Genomic DNA, 13,640 nt, shown 5'->3' with positions numbered 1-13,640 from the left:
CACCCATAGCTGAGCCCGGCAAGGCTCAGCCGGTCGGACTGCGGCAGCGGCGCGCGCGCGTGTGGTGGTTTGAGCCAAGGTTCACTTTGTCCATAGCTCCTTCCTTTTACAAACTTGAGGTGCCCATTGGGGCCCAATCCAAGTGTTTCCACCTAGAACTTATATACACACATAAGTTCTCTTGAGTTTCCAATGTGGGACAACCATTACAAAGAAACCCACATTTTACGCTTTAATTGTCCATTCCACGAACCCGAAAAACGACGTCAACTTCCCATTTACTCATAAATGGTTTTGACGAACCCTCTTTACCATGTGACTTGCCATGCGGCAAGGACCACATTCACCTCTTTGGACCCACCTCAAAAGACGTGTAGGCCCCATCCAAAGTTGGGCTCAAAGTTAGCCCAAAATAAGCCTATAAAAACCATATTTTTCCAATAGTATGTGCTAGATGATTTAGATTGTCAGTTTTAGTCATTTGGGAGTTGTTGCGTTTAATTTTGATCTAATCACGAATCACTTAGGTTTTTCAATTGGTATCAGAACGAGTCTCTCTTTGTTTTTATTAAAACTATAGAAGTGTGATTTTGTGTGATTTGTGATATAGATTCAATTCACGAAGGTAACTCGACCTATAGACCTCCATTACTCAATGGTACAAACTACTCTTATTGGAAAGCTCGTATGTGGGCATTTTTAAAATCTATTGATGAGAAAGTTTGGCACTGTGTGATCTATGGGTGGAGTGAACCTATTGTCACCATTAATGGTGCTAATATCCCCAAACCACTCAATAGATGGGACGCAATCGATTATCAAAACTCGAGTTGGAATAGTAAAGCTCTCAATTCCCTTTTTTGCTCCGTCACACCAGAAGAGTTTCGTCGTATTTGCACATGTGAGGAAGTAAAAGCGACTTGGGACATTCTTGAAACTATTCCTAAGGACACTATTACTGTTAAAAGATCAAAATTTCAACATATCACCTCCTCTTTTGAAACTCTTTTTGTGCATAATGATGAGACGTTTGACGATTTTTATGCTAAACTTAGTGATATCTTGAATTCCTATTTCACACTTGGAGAAAAAATCCTTGAATTGAAGGTTGTTGGAAAAATTTTGAAGTCTTTACCCGAGAGGTTCCAAATAAAAGTGACAGCTATTGAGGAGGCTCGGGATGTTGAGAACCTCAAGCTTGGTCAATTGATTGGAAACTTGCAGAGTTATGAAGCCCACCAGATTTCTAAGAAAAAACAAAAAGATAGTGTGGCTTTTACCAGTGCTCATGAGATTGTTAAGATCCCTGAGGTTGAGTTTGATCTAGAGTACGAAATGACGGCGATGTTTACCAAACTGTTCAAAAAACATTTAAAGAAAAAGAAGCCTAATTTTAAGGACTCTAGTTCAAAAGATAAGGGAAATGAAAAATTCAAAACTTTTCCACCAAAAGTTGCTCCAAAAATGGAGAAGAAGACTGTGAAGGGGCAAGGTGTCAAGTGTTATGAATGTCAAGGGTTTGGACATATTGCACTTGAATGTCCCTAAAAAAAGAACCGCAAGAAAGTCTATACAGTGACTTGGGATGATGAAAGTGGGTTAGAGCAAGAACCCGAAGAAACCAAATTCGATGAAGACGGAGAGAGTACTACATGGCATTCTGGTCTACCATCACTCAACCAGCTGCAAAGCCAGTTGAGTTTGCTCGTGGTCAGAGTCTGCACCGTACTCCTACCTTTGATAGGAGTGATTACTTATTCTGGAAGAGACGAATGAGGATGTATCTTAGAGCTCATGACCTGGAAAGTTGGCAAGTAATTGAAGAGGATACTGAAAGTGCTGACAATCTGAGCAATCAAAAAGTTCTGAATACAATCCGTGAAGCAATTTCTAAGAAGAACAACAACGGATTGCTCATTACACAAAGGCCAAAGATGCATGGGACATTCTTAGTCAAGCCCATGAAAGAGGTGAGTCATCTTCACAACCCTCCATCAACTTTCATGCTTTAGTAGCTTGACTGGATAAGATCGAGAAGAAAGAGGAGCAAAAGAAGATAATGAAACCTCGGAAGACAATGATGAGATTGATAGTGATGACCTACAACAAGTTTATGAAAAGCTTTACAATGAATCTCTGAACTTGTCCAAGATCAATGACAAACTAACTTTCAAGCTCAAAGTATGTGAAAGCGAGAATGTCAAGCTAAAGGGAGAGATGGCAATAGCAAAACAGGATGTCATTAAGATCTCCAATGACAAGCAAGACCTATGTGGAAAACTTTTATTTTGTGAGATCGAAAGGAATGAACTTTTGAAAATTACGGAGGGCACGATCAGGATGCAAACCTATTTTAAAGCCGATGATGGCCATGGAGTCATTGTAGGCATCATCTACTAGATTTAAGCATTCCCAATAGCGCCGAATATGCCCGTAAGGTTTCCCCTAGTTGGATTTGCATTGCCCAGAGAGAATCGGCTTGCTTCGGCTGGACCTCATTGGTGATGAACCTTGCCTTGAAGGATTTTTGGAATTGATGGAAGCTCTTAATCGATGCCAGTTCCAATTTATAATACCATCTGACGGTCAATAGTCCCAAAATTAATTTTTTTAGCCTAAAATGTACACTAACGGTGACTAATATCCTATTTATTCGCTAAAAAATTAAATTTTCCCGACTAAATTGAAATTTAGTCACCAATTATAAATATTTATCGACTAAAATATTTTAGTAGCTACATATTGAACCAATGCCGACAAAATTAATTTTTAGTCGCCAAAAATTGTACTTTTGGCGACTAAAAATGTTTTAGTCGCCAAAATTAGTTGCCAAAGGTGCATTTTCTTGTAGTGTACCCATCTAACCCTAACTTAGCCTCTCACTTGTCTTTCTTTTCACACCACCTTCTTACCAAATATCCTATCTCTTATACCCTCTTTCCTTAAGGGCCTCGTTGTCTGCATGCAACGTCATGGCTTGCTTATAATGACGGATGTGATCAGTGGGATCCGATTTTTCGTTGTATAGGGTGAACGATGGAGCTTTGAAATTTTTGGGTAGTACTGCCCTTGCGATCCATCGCACAAAGGGGTCATGTTGGTCCTCTTCGTCTGAATCATTTCTTCTTCGCTTATTCCGTGCATGCGGACTCCCTTCGGAAGAACTAGAGACTTCGACTCGTCCCTTCTTTTTGAATTCTGGGGATGATGAGTCAGAATCACTGCGACTATCTTGTCTCTAAATTCGAGGTCGTCGACCATCCTTTCTCAGAGGTCGTCCCGGATCTTGGCGCGCGGCCTGTTAGGATTTTGCTATCTCCAAGTTCAAATCCTGTCGAAGGCGCTCGTTCTCAGCCATCATGTTTTCCAACCTCTGTTCATTTTGCTTCACCTAATCCATAATTGCTTGCATTGTCTCATGTGCTGATGTCGAGGGTGAGGTCTGGGCAACTGAGTCGAAGTTCAAGGCTTTTCATGCGGTAATGTTCTCTGGCCCAAGCATGTTGCTTGGAGTGGTATCAACTCGTGGCGTAAGGTCATCAGCGACTACCAGAGGATCTTCTGTCACGCCCGCCATGGACGTGCTGGAGTATTCCCACAGACGGCGCCAATTGTAGAGAAGTGGTTCGAAAATAATCTTTGATCCGGTAGGACGCTCGTGATCCTCAGATAGTCACCTAAAAAGGAATGAACACTCTGGTCGGGGGTGCCGAAATTAGCACTCCGATGGATAAGTCAGTGTATACTCTCTTGGTTACTTATACCTCAAGTTAAACTTTTTCTCACATACCTTTCTTTGGCTGATGCTCCTCTATTTACATTTTTCCCTTAGGGCCTTAGGGTCGGGCCCACCCTTAATCCATTGCATGTTTATTTATTCGGCTTTTGTTCGGCTGGTTGCAATGCCGATTAGTCTATTCGGCTCTGTGAATGTCTAGGACCAATGTCAAATACAAATTTCATCCTTGACTGTTTCGGCATTATTGCCCCCACAATATTCGGCTCCCACAAATATAATACTTATTATTTGTTCTAATTCTAATTATCAATCAATGGTTGTCAATAGTCAGATGTTTGATTAAGTAAATAAGTCAAGTCATATTACTCATTCTAATTATACTTACCACTCAATAGTTGTCAGTAGTCAAATGTTTGATTAAGTAATAAGTCAAGGCTAATAGAATTGTAGGTGAAGTTTCATTGAGTAATAAGTGAAATTTAATTAAGTAGTATGTTAAGTCTAATGAAGTCATAAGTGAAATCTTCTTAAGTAGTAAATGCGGTTTAACTAAGTAGTTAGTCAAATTTAATAAAATCGCAAGTGGAAACTCATTCAGTAATAAATGAGATCATACAATGACGCTCTCTAAAGTCGGTTAGATTTCTAAATTTGTTTATCACTCATTATGAATTATTTTACCATTTGTTTTGAAATGACTCATCATTTAGTATGACACTCTCTAAATGGGATTTTATTTAATAGTAAGTGAAGTTTCATTGAGTGAAGTTTGATGAAGTCAAAAGTCAAGTATCGAACATTTGATTGAGTAGTAGTCCAATGGAGTAGTAAGTAGAGTAAGTGGAGTATCATTGACTAGTAAGTGATATTTGATTGAATAGTAAGTCAAGTTTGATGAAATAGTAATTAAGTGGAGTCTCATTGAGTGCCAAATGAAGTTTCATTAAGTAATATGTCGAGTCTAATAGAGTAGTAAGTGGAGTCTCATTAAGTGGTAAATAAAATTTCTTTGAGTAATAAGTCGAGTCTAATGGAGTAGCAAGTGGAGTCTCATTAAATAGTAAGTGAAATTTCATTAAATAATAAATCGAGTCTAATGGAGTAGCAAGTATGGTTTAATATGAGGAGTAATTCAAGTTTAATGGGATAGTAAATCGAGTATCATTGAGTATGATAGATCAAATGAAGTGATGTTTTATTGAGCTAGTCATGCTAGATTGAGTAATGAATGAATTTAATTGAGTAGTTAGTAGAGTAAGTTAAGTCTCAGTGAGTAGTAAGTAAAGTTTAATTGAACGGTAGGTCAAGTCTTATTGAGTAATAAATAGAGTTTAATTGAGTACTAAGCAAAGTCTAATAAAATGGTAAGTAGAGTTTCGTTGAGTAGGAAGTGAGATTTAATTAAGTAGTTGTAGACGTCCCCGAACGTTCCGGGAAAATCCCGTTTTGTTCATTGGGCTCACTACAGTTCGGACTTGATGTCATGGTTCTGAATCTAATCTCGCAAAGTGCAATGCAAGATCGATAAATCACCAAAGAGTTCAAATCCGGCAAATCGTTTTGAAAAACTGATTTTAGAAAGAAGTGCCAAACATGGACCGCTTTGCCAGATATAGAGTCGCCACCTAAATATTTTATTTTGGGGGAATTTAGGAAACCCTGACTCGTGCCTAAGGCCACGTGTCCGTCATCACCAAAGTTGCCTCGGCTCGGGAACTTGGGTACGACTGGGGAAGGCCACTACTAAGCATGATATCTTGTTTTTGAAAACACATGTACTCTTATTCCGGTTATTAACCTAGAATTACTATGTGATGCGCACAACATACAAGTATAGACTAGATTGCCTAAGTTGGAACAAAGCGTCGCATATCCGTTTGTTTTGAAAATGAATTGAAGTTTGCTACTCGCAAGTAGGCTAAAACATGGGTTTCGACAAATTATTCCAATTCAAGCAACCCAACCTTCACCCACAGGCATTCAGGCAGTTATCTCACATAAGCACATAGCCTCATGGTAAGCATGCTATAATGGCAGTCACTCGCACGCATGCAAGGATGCTAAAGCATAAACACTTACCGAGTACTCCGAGCCCAAAAAAAGGAAGCTAATTAGAAAACATGCATGAATCCTAACTATGCTGAGATGCCTAATGCAACACATATAAGAATGCAACTAAGATAGGCTCGGCTATTCTAAGATGACATATGAGATGCTACAGGTAACATGTATTCAACTTGGACTTGAAATACAATGCTGTTAGTATGATGCGCCGAGCCCGGTGCACGCAAGGCGAATGAATGATGCACGCATGCAATCATAAGTATGCTAATTGAAATATGCCCTAATCTAACCACCGTAAGTTGGTAAATAAAAAGGAGAAAGAAATGGCGGTTGGAAGACATGCATCACACACACACACACACACACACACTTATTTACAACAGTTGTGCCCTCTCGATGGAGGGTTCGAATAAATAATACAAAACCAACTAGCTAATCTAAACTAATTAAACTAGTTATTACACAACCGAAATGAATAACGAATTACAGCTAAATATTACACAACATTAATTAATTAACGAATTAAACTAAGGAAGCAAATAAATTAGCATGCAAGTTACTTGAAATGGACTGCCTCAGCTCTGTTCCAAATGATAAGGATGCATGCATGCTCGAGTCGCCTTGTCGGGAAATCCATCGCGATGTCTCAACTCGCCTTTGTTTACAATTGAACTCAGAAACTTGCACAAAGCTCCAGAAGGCTGAAACTCCACCCTGGGAATCTGTGGGAAGGCTGCCGACCAGCTTATGGGCATGGGAGACCACCTGCTGACCACCTTCTGTGGAAGAAACCAAAAGGGGTGGTCGGCCTGCCAGAAAAGCTGGTCGGCTGACCAGTTTCTGTCTCTGGTTTCTGGATTTTTTGCAACAAAGGCAAGAGAGAGAGAAAGCAAGGTATTTGTAACACATGTGTGCACGACCATTCTCCCCATCTTTGTACAAGCTCAAGGGAATGTAGGCCTCGATCCTCGGGCCACTAATCACGTATACCGATGCATGATGGCCGAGGAGTCGAATTGCACGACTCAATAGGACATGAATGTACATATAAGCAACTAAAACCAACAACTCCATCATGGATGGTCAAGAGTGTCGGTGACCAAGAATCGAGGCATGTTTCGTCACTTTGAGTACGAAATGTCCCTCGTTTCCCGTGTTTGGACTAAACCCTACTCAAAACACAGTGCAACAAACAATGTATGGACAAATGCAACTCTAGCATGCGATCTAAATGCAAAGCAACTAAGTGATGCGAAGATGCATGGAATGATATGCAAGCATGCAAATGGCATACACAATGCTATGAACTAATCAATGGCATACTCAATGCTCATGGATTATATGGCATGCATCCACGATGCACTAACATACGCAATGTTATGAACGAGGCATACGCAATGCAATGATCAAACATGCGATAACATGGACTATAGGGCATACACAATGCAAGATGGACTTAAACCAAGATAGATGGGCTTTGGCCACACCCAAACCAGTGGCCATACATGATGAAAACAAGGCAATGGCACACACACAAGCATGCACAATGCAAGGGATCAAAACTTAAGGTACGAGATACAACTCTACAAAAGCATTGAAAGGATGAAATATGGCATACAATGGCACAGGTTCCAACTTTGAAATAACATGCAACATGGTCCCGAATCACGCAAACAACTCACACAATGCATATTGGGAGGCTCAAATACCGAAACTAGTGAAGCACATTACACTAGGGGTATGGAAAGCGATACTCAAATGACCAAACCAACCCCAAACAGTCCCTATGCAGGCCCAAAACAGTCCCTATGCAGGCCCAAAACAGTAGCAAAATGGACTAAGATGATGGTTTGAAATGCACAAAAATGAAGCTCATGCAATAGCCTAAAAATGAGGCATACAAGCACAACTCTCAAACGCATTTAAAGAGTGGAAACCATGGGAATATGACACAAGTATAAGCTCTGAAATAACATGTTCAATGATGCCAAAACATGAAAATAACTCAAGTTAAGCATGCAAGAGGCTTCAAAACTCATAGCTAGGCAAGGGTATTACACTACAAGCATGCATGGCAAGCATCATTCGACCATGGGACCTCAAAACAGAGCTAAGGAAGCCCAAATCATGAATAAAATCAGTTTAGAACATGGTCAAAATATGTTAGAATCAATGGCCAAAATAACATGCAATGGAAGCTAGTAAGCATGGTTTATACTTCAAGCATGGGAAGTATTCAAGAGGCCACTAAACCAGCCAAAGAAAGAGCTATGATATGCCAAATAATGACCAAAAACCCACTAAAACATGATCAATGCATGCAAGAATGACATGCTCCTTTGACAGGCTATAAGAGGGGTTATTCTATACATGCAAGAGACACACCCAAGGTGACAAAACCAACTCTAGAAAGAGCCTAGACAGGCCCTAAAAGTCACTAAAAAGGGCCTGAAACAAGGGTTGGAGGTATGCAAATGAAGGCTCCTTTATAAGGCCAAAAATGCTAGTGAACAAGACAAGGAGGGAGAGGGTCACCCCTCTCTGATTTTGGCTCTCAAAAACACACATCAACCACTAAAAATCCACTAGATTTCAGTGGTTAAAAGGCCAAGCAAAGGCCAACACAAAGGCCTTAGGGCATGGCTCAAAATGAGGCAAAATGAAGCATGCAAGGGGGTAGATGACCCCCAACAACAAAATGACCTTAAACAAGCATCAAAAGGACCTCAAAACAAGACATTTTTTAGTTGACAACAAGGCTAAAATATGCATGAAAATAAGGCTAAGAGATGGCTCAAAATAAAGCTGAAAAGAGGAAAAAAGTGTGTTACCCTTGAAGCTCAGCAAGACAGCAACGTCTCCAACCCAAAACCAACTCTTTGAGACCTGTCAAGACCCTCCAAGAACCTTAGAACAATGGTGGAGGTGTGTGGCTATGAGGTGTGGTGTAATAGGTCAAGAACAAGACCCTTTTGAACCCAAAACAAAGAGATATATAGGGAAGTGTATGCACAAGCCTTAGACAAATTTCTGAACCCTAACCAAGGGAGAGGAGGGCCTCTCTTATAGAGATACAAGGCTAAAGCTTCTTCAAGATGCTAAAAAACAAGGCTCAAGATCTTCCATACACATGTATGGAGGATACAAACTGTGCCTTCCAGCTGGCACACACTTATAGAGACAAGACTGAGGGAGGCAGGCCGACCAGTTCAGGTGGTCGGCCGACCACTTCCCCTGGTCGGCCGACAAGTTCAAAAGGTTCAACTCAAAAAAAGTTGGTCGGCCAGCCCATTTGATGGTCTCCACATTGAATGCAAGCTAGTGGCGTAGTGGGAGACTAGTAAATGTGGCTCAAAGACCAAGGAGACCAGCTTCCTGACAAGAAAATCGGCTGGCGGGAGAAAAGGTGGTCTCCCACCCTTGTACCACCTCCCAAACAATGAAAACAAGGTCTATGTCAAAAATGAACCAAGACGGATGCAAAACGAGGGTTCGGGGGTCAAAACGCGTAGCCGGGAGCCCCAAAAACAGGCTGTTAAGCTTCTAAAGTGGCGTGCGACCACAAAGGTGGTCTCCCAGGCCACAGTGTCCTTCTCGAGAGAGGAAGCAAGGTGTGTGCCAAAAATCGTGCCAAACAGAGAAAGTTAAGCGGTCCCGAACAGAGGCGCACGACAGACGGCTTTGAAAATCGAAAACTGGTCTCCAAACGGGAAAAGAGGCCTACGACCACGAAAAGTAGCCTACGACCACTGAGAGATGGTCTACGAGACCTCTCTCTCCATTCGGGAAGAGAACACAAGACCTGGTTCGCAAATCTGTCTCGAGGTCCGGGGGTAAGGCTCTCAGCCGAAACTCCGAAACGTCAGAACAAGCACAACATGTACCATCACCGAGCGCTCAATCGATGACGTCTGAGTCTTAAGGTCGGTCAAAAATAGAGTGTCTATAGTTGCCCCTCTTTGACAGAACTCGAAAGTCATAAGTGACCGGAGTGAATGCCAAAGCCCGGAGACGACCCATTTTTGACAAGGCCGAAGAGTTAGAGAAACCAGCGAGATAAACGAAGAGATATGCCAGCAGGCAGGGGCGAAATGCAAAGGGGTATGCACAAAGCCGAACATAACTTATGATCATGCAAAGCACGCTGTAATGAAACAAATATACACAATAAATGCAACAGTTTAAGTGAATGTTATGCAAAGCAAGTAAACACGAGCCAAACCACATCTCGTTCAGAAAGGATGTAAGAAAATTACACAATTCTCACTGCGTCTCATGCGGAGAAGGTTAAAAGCGACTACCGAGAACACCCAGAGTCTCAAAAGAAACAACTCTCAATGTATCAGACGCAAAAGGAGAAAGCGAACAAATGGACACCGGAACGCATCTGAGTGCTCAAAACCACATGCGAGAGGAGAAAAGGTATGAAAGAACACCGGAAGTCATCCGAGTGTTTGAAATCGAAGATGTCCTAATGCACCGCATGCGAGAGGAGAAAAGGTATGAACGAACACCGAAACTCATCCGAGTGTTTGAAACCGAAGATGTCCTAACGCACTGCATGCGAGAGGAGAAACGGTATGAATGAACACCGGAACTCATCCGATTGTTCGAAACTGAAGATGTCGTAATGCACCGCATGCGAGAGGAGAAAAGGTATGAATGAACACCGGAACTCATCCGAGTGTTCGAAACCGAAGATGTCCTAACGCACTGCATGCGAGACGAGAATAGGTATGAATGAACACCGAAACTCATTCGAGTGTTCGAAATCGAAGATGTCCTAACGCACCGCATGCGAGAGGAGAAACTGTATGAACGAACACCGGAACTCATCCGAGTTTTCGAAACTGAAGATGTCCTAACGCACCGCATGCGAGAGGAGAAAAGATATGAAAGAACACTGGAACTCATCCGAGTGTTCGAAACCGAAGATGTCCTAACGCACCGCATGCGAGAGGAGAAAAGGTATGAATGAACACCGGAACTCATCCGAGTGTTCGAAATCGAAGATGTCCTAACGCACCGCATGCGAGAGGAGAAAAGGTATGAATGAACACCGGAACTCATCCGAGTGTTCGAACCGAAGATGTCCTAACGCACCGCATGAGAGAGGAGAAAAGGTATGAATGAACACCGGAACTCATCCGAGTGTTTGAAACCGAAGATGTCCTAACGCACTGCATGCGAGAGGAAAAAAGGTATGAAAAGAACACCGGAACTCATCTGAGTGCTCGAAACCGAAGATGTCCTAACGCACCGCATGCGAGAGGAGAAAAGGTATGAAAGAACACCAAAACTCATCCGAGTGTTTGAAACAGAAGATGTCCTAACGCACCGCATGCGAGAGGAGAAAAGGTATAAATGAACACCGGAACTCATCCGAGTGTTCGAAACCGAAGATGTCCTAACGTACCGCATGCGAGAGGAGAAAAGGTATGAATGAACACCGAAACTCATCCGAGTGTTCGAAACTGAAGACGTCCTAATGCACCGCATGCGAGAGGAGAAAAGGTATGAATGAACACCGAAACTCATCCGAGTGTTAGAAATTGAAGTTGTCCTAACGCACCGCATGTGAGAGGAGAAAAGGTATGAATGAACACCGGAACTCATCCGAGCGTTCGAAACCGAAGATGTCCTAACTCACCGTATGCGAGATGAGAAAATGTACGTTCAAACTGAACCGGAACTTCTCTTGAATGAAACGTACATACAATATCGTGCCTGTAAAAGAAAAGAACTTAATAGGTATAATAAGTTAGAGATACGCATGGCAATGCAAATGAAAAGTGCGTGACGACGCAAGCAAAGTGTGGGTGCATGACAATACAACCTAAGTGTGACGCATAACAATGCGGGAAGGGGTGCACGACAATGCAACATAAGTGTAACGCATAACAATGAGGGAAGGGGTGCACGACAATGCAACCTGAGTGTAATGCATAACAATGCGGGAAGGGGTGCACGACAATGCAATGCACTAACAAGTGCAGATGAGGTGCGCAAGATAGCGCGAATGATGCAGTGCACAAAATAGTGCGATGCGCAAGATAGCGCGATGCGTAAAATATCGCGAATGATATGCAATGCACAAGACAGTGTGATGCGCAAGATCGCGCGATGCGCAAAATGGCACGAATGATATGCAATATTAGAAAACAATGTATTAATATACAAGGTAACGAAATAATGCAAATGATATGCAATGTATGTGAGATGATAAAACCACAAGCAATACGAAACCACACAAATATCGTAAAGGGATGGAGATGCAAAATCAAAATACTTTTAACATAGAAAAAGTCGTGGGCACGAGCCGAACGACGCCTAACACAAGCTAAGTGCCTACATCCTAGTACTGGCCACAACTCAGCAAGGATGCTTACAGATAACAGAACCGTGTTTCAACGTGAAAGGGATGCGAGCACATGCAAAACTATGGGTTTCGCAGAGAGACCACAAAGTACAAGTAATTGGGTGGCATGATATAAGTGTGGAATGATCTGCTGAGGAAAGATCGTGATCCTAAATGCTGAATATAAAGCGCGCGGCCAATCTACAAGTAAATGGATGCAATGGATGAATTGAATAAAGCGCGCGGCCAAACCATGTTTTGCCTAGAGAAGGCATGGACACAAACAAACCACGTCTAACACAAAAATGGTGCCGTCACCCTCAAACCACAATTACCTTAGTGGAATAGGCGCGTACACATAATCACATAACCATGCTTTGAAGCGAAATGTATGTACACATGCCAGACTAAGTTTAACATGGAAAGGGTGTAGGCGATACAATGGATATGCAGTACGGGCATGCAACATATTCTATATGCAATGCAATAGACATACTAGATGATGTAGTAGTTAGGAAGCGAAGGTACCTTACAGGGGCAATTGGCAATGACCTACCTCATGCTACTAGGGACCTTCCCCTTCTTCTCGGTTGAACCACAGGTACTACTATTCTCCCTGACTATGGTCGCAGCTTTCCCTATTCTCCAACAGGGTGACAGACTAGGTTGGGTCAGTATCCAGAATTGAGGCGTATACACATGTTATCTCAATCTATGGGGCTGCCATACAGATTTCAAGCCGAGGATATTCCCCTGGGTATTTAAACCAGACTTTAGTCTGGGAAATCCCGAACCTTTGCATTCTAGGCATGAGCCATTCGAACTCTAGTTTCCACTGTCTCAGTTGGTCTCCTAGGAACGCTCCGCAAACACAGGCAGGTGGCTATACCAGACCATCGGAAGTCGTTCGGGCACGACAAACACCAAAGGAATTGCACCTTTAGAGGATTTAAGGTCTCCTAGACCAGAGAGTGCACAAGATAGTGTGAATGAAGATGCAGGATTCAAGGTCTCCTAGATCAGAGGATTTAAGGTCTCCTAGACCAGGGAGTGCACAAGACAGTGCGAATGATACAAAAATACAATGTGCACAAGACAGTGTGATGCAGGAAACAGCGTGATAAAATGCATGCACAATGCAAGTAAAGTGCACAAAATAGCGCGATAAAATGCATGAACCATGCAAGACTTGGCATACAGCTTATGAAATAGCATTCCATTCATTTGGCACACAGCTCACAACACAACACTTTGTTTGTTTGGCACGTGGCTTACAACATAATATTCTGTTCATTTGGCATGCAGCTCGAAACATAACACTCTATTTATTTGGGCACACAGCTCTTTTGGGCACACAGCTCATTCGGGCATAGAGCTCATTTCAGGCACGCAACACATTTCGGGCACGCAGCACATTTCTGGCACAGAGTAGATCTCGGGCACGCAGCTCATCTTCGGGCACACAGCTCATTCTCGGGC

The sequence above is a fragment of the Camellia sinensis genome, chromosome 7 (genome assembly GCF_055761805.1).
Source record: "Camellia sinensis isolate YWXY chromosome 7, ASM5576180v1, whole genome shotgun sequence".
NCBI classification, from domain to species: Eukaryota; Viridiplantae; Streptophyta; class Magnoliopsida; order Ericales; family Theaceae; genus Camellia; species Camellia sinensis.
This window is presented reverse-complemented; position numbering follows the sequence as displayed.